This window comes from Galeopterus variegatus, unplaced genomic scaffold (genome assembly GCF_000696425.1).
Source record: "Galeopterus variegatus unplaced genomic scaffold, G_variegatus-3.0.2 Scaffold7553, whole genome shotgun sequence".
NCBI lineage: Eukaryota > Metazoa > Chordata > Mammalia > Dermoptera > Cynocephalidae > Galeopterus > Galeopterus variegatus.
Genome location: NW_007733664.1, coordinates 59,077 through 63,443, shown reverse-complemented (window position 1 = coordinate 63,443; position 4,367 = coordinate 59,077). Strand labels below are relative to the sequence as shown.

At 43.1% G+C, this 4,367-nt stretch overlaps 1 protein-coding gene across 1 annotated transcript in view; it reads left to right on the top strand.

The window, feature by feature from the left end:
- The window catches only part of LOC103607577 (A disintegrin and metalloproteinase with thrombospondin motifs 12-like), a 96,807-nt gene that overhangs the window by 41,874 nt on the left and 50,566 nt on the right, over positions 1–4,367 (top strand). The window lies entirely within an intron of this gene.

The following is a 4,367-nucleotide window of genomic DNA, read 5'->3' as shown; positions in this document are numbered from 1 at the left end:
GCAAATCCATGAGCTGCCCTTCCCTGTCTAGGCACCTCCATCACCCAAGCAGCGAAGGGAGGGTGGGCTCAGCCTTGCTGGGCTGGCACACTCATCCCTGACCCAGCAAGGGTCACCAGGGGTGGTCTCTCTCCTGCTGACCCCAGGGAGAGCTTTCCTGCTCTCTGTGAGCAGCCCCTCCCCTCTAAGCTCATGCTCTCGACACCCGACTCCCACCCCTAATCTCAAGTTTCTCCAAGAATCTTATCCTGGTTTTGCCAACCTACTTTTGGGGATTTGAGGGCAAAGAAGGGAACTCTACTTGTTGTAAACAAAGACAAGGCATCAAAGTTTCTGTGGCTCCCATTTTTCTGAAGTACACCCCTTCAGTGACATGCCTTTTGTGAAGCAGCCAGTCTAGTAGTGAAGGGCATGGCCCCCAGAACAGGGTTCCCAGGGTTCAAATCCTGGCTCTGCCACTTACCAGGTGTGTACATGTAATCTCACTGTGATCACCTTTAGTTTTCTGTGGCTTGTTTTCTTCATCCATAAAATGAAGATAACAATAGTACTTATTCTCAGAGGAAGTTATAGGATTAAGTGGGTTAATATTGCTAAAGTTCTTGCTAGAACAGTGCCTGGCACATAGTAAGCCTATGTATATGAGCATTTGTTAGTAAAGTGAAAAGACGGAAGTGATAACATCATCATTTGTTAGGTGCTTTCCATACTATATAGATTGTCTCATTCAACCCTTAAAATAACATGAATCTATGATATTGATATTAGTTTTTTACATCCCCCATTTTGAAACTGTAGAACCTGAAACTTAGAGAGTTGTCATCTACTCAAGAACTCCCAGCTAATCAATGACAGAATTGAGATTCAAATCCAGCTTTGATTTGAAATCAAACCCAGATGGGTGAGGGGTAGAGCTTTATTTTGGTTGACACTAGACTTTCTCTTACCCCAGACTCCGACGTGTTTATTTGGCCTGGTTCTCCTACTGGTTGACAGGAGGCCATAGGTACTATTTGGTTTGATTTGACTTGGATATGCATGTGGCAAGCGAGAGACCTCCAGAAGCCAGGATGTGTGTGTTTGTTTATACACAGCTTCTCTTTCCAAAGGTATTTCAGGCAGTTTACAATAAAAGGGCTCTCGACACTGGAGTGGTGAAGTAGAAGTCATGCCCGTGACTGGCAGTAGAAGCCAACATGCTAAACATGAGGTCAGCAGGGTTACTGTGATAAAGCTTTCAGTTTAACCCAGTGCATCCATAGGTTACCAGGGTAACAAGGACAACACAGTGGGTTTCATAATTCTTTCTATTTGACAGGTGGAAACATGCTCCTTCTTTAAGAGACACCCCTGGTGAAATAAATTGCTAAAATTGTGTGAAGTTTTTAATAATGGCTCCAAGGATATAATTAGAGGATGGTGCAGTCAGATGCTTTGTAGAGAGCTGTGCCAGCTTTTTCCTTGGATGGATAGATGGTTAGATGGTGGGTGGATGGATGGATGGATACATGGATGGACACATGGATGGGTGGATGAGCACTGAAAGCACCATATATTTAATAAATTTGGCTGGCTTTGTGCATTCTGTGCAGGAAAGGAAATGGGAAGAGCCCTGGCTGAGATCCCAGAGAACCATCAGATTCTAATCTTGTGTTGCATAAACTCACTATACAGTCTTAGGAAAATGATTTCACCTTATAGGGCCTTAGTTTCCTCAACTATAAACTAACATGTTTTTTTCTCCTGGTAATTAGACTAATAGATTTAGTGGGATAGAAATTTTTCTAGATTTTTCCAGCCCTGACAATCTCTAATTGTATGGCCTTGAGGTAGTGTTAATTCTTTCTCAATCAGCCTTTTCTCAGCAAAAAGGCAGAGTAATTGTAAGGATTGAATTAGATAATCCACGTAAGCACTTAGCATGGTGCCTGGCAAATAGTAAGTATTCACTAAATGGTAACTTTACTGTCAGGCAAGAAGACGAGGGCCTATTTTCCATGCTACTCTGATTTTGCAAGCCTAGCCCAGTCAATGGCACCAAAATGTGCTGAAGGAGTTGATCTGTGTCCCCCTAAATTTTCATCTTTTCCCTCCCCGCACCCTGGGCCATTTTATGCATGGAACACTGTAAGCACAGTGCTTAGGGCCTGCAAGTTTTTCTAGACCCTACACAAATGTATGAGACCTCAAAAAAGTTATGTATTGCTTCCATAAAAACAAAAAGATGCTCCAAATCAGAAACCAATGTTTAACTACGTATTAATAGCAAATACTTACTGGGAATTTAGTATATATTAAATACCCTAACAGGGATTAATACATTTAATCCTCATAATGGCCTTATTTGCCCCATTTTACAAATGAAGAAATGAGTCATAGAGACATTTAGAAACTTGTCCAAAGATGCACAACCACCAAGCCAGAGAACCAGGATTTGAATGCAAGCAGCAAAGCTTCCACTCTGAACACTGAGCCATACTGCATCTCAAATGTCTGCAAAATGCAGCAATGAGTGAGTCATAGAGACATTTAGAAACTTGTCCAAAGACACACAACCACCAAGCCAGAGAACCAGGATTTGAATGCAAGCAGCGAAGCTTCCACTCTGAACACTGAGCCATACTGCATCTCAAATGTCTGCAAAATGCAGCAATGACAGCTCTTCGTATTCATAAGAAATTTATGATGTTTGGAAACAATTTGTAGATCAGCTTTTCTCCCTTTGCTGGAATTTCAGAATATGCATAATGTTTGCTGAGAAGTTAGAGACTCTCAAAAATTAAATGAGTTACCCTCACCAAATAACTTCAAAAGCAAAAGGAAAAAAAAAAAAGCCTTTCAAATGGTTTTTACAGAGAAAGATTATATTTCACTTGAGACTAGAGATGCATTTGAATACATTTAATTAGACGTGCAGTGGACCTCCAAAAGTAGACATGCCCAGGAAGATCTTTAATCCGCTCTTCCTGTGACTGACAAAAACACACAAACTCATGAACAAAGCAAACCATTAATCAAGTTACTGAAACTCTATGACGTGCAAAGCTGTTTGCAAGGGTTTCGGAGTGCAGAGTGACCAACAGACTAAATACTGATTGTCACGAATGAGCTCTCCCTGGCTCTTCAGACAGAAGCAAGCACCAATACCATGGCTACTGTTAAATGAGAAGCAAAGCAGGACCCATGTGAAGTCCCACAGGAGATCCTGCACACCAAAGGAAGAGAGAGCAGGGAGGGGTAGGAGACATTTCTGAGAGCCGCTTATCCTCTGGTATATCCTGGTTTCAGTTAAGGTCGCAGGCACTGCTATGGGGCAGGCCCCTGATGTTCTGATCTCGATCACCTCCTCTTTTGTCATGTGATGTGTGTAAGTGCCAACATTTCAGTTCTAGCCAATGTCAGCAGCCTGTGCTGTGCCAGGGTTCCTGGAGAACTGACATGGGCACCCTTGTTTGAAACAACCACTCATAGAAAACCAGTTGGGGGCCTTGTTGATTCTCTTCATCATGTCTGATTTTTAAAAATGATCTAGGCTACTGTATTCGTTTTCTAGGGATGCCCTAATAAAGTACCAGAGACTGGGCTGCTAAATCAACAGAAATTTATCGTCTCACACAGCTCTGGAGGCTAGAAATCCAAGATCAAGGCATCAGCAGGGCTGGTTCCCTCTGGAGGCTGTGAGGGAGAATCTATTCCACACCTTTCTCCTAGCTCGTGGCAGTTTGCTGGCAATCTTTGGTATTCCTTAGCTTGTAAATGCATCACCTTGATCCTGCCTTCATCTTCACCTAGCATTCTCCCTGTGTGTGGCCTCTGTGCCAAATTTCCCCTTTTTATAAGGACACCAGTCATATTGGTCACATTGGATTAGGGCCCACCCTAATGACCTCATTTTAACTTGATTACCTCTTGGTCTATCTCCAAATAAGGTCACATTTGGAGGTAGGGGGTATTAAAACTCTGACATATCTTTTGAGGGAGGTGGGGCACAATTCAACCCATAACAAGTACCTAAGTGTTTTAATTTACTTTCGAAACTGATTTTAGTATGTGACCCAATCATTCATTTATAAATTCCGAGACTGTGCATTAAATGTTTTTATGCCCAAAGTATTAGCTGTTTCTCTACTCAGCCCTTTAGCCTAAATCTCTGATACACTCCAACTGTGTTCTTGAACAAACTCTCTCTCCGCACTACGCTGCATGCCAGTTGTGAGCCTCCCACCCCCACCATCTCCCTCCCCGCAGTGCACCTCGGGTGGGTGGGGCTGACAATTTAACAGCAGACCTCTCTCAGTGGGCTCCCCGCAGAGGCCTTAATCCAGGAGGGGTGGCAAGTGAGGGCAAGAGAACTCCCAGAGAGGAAG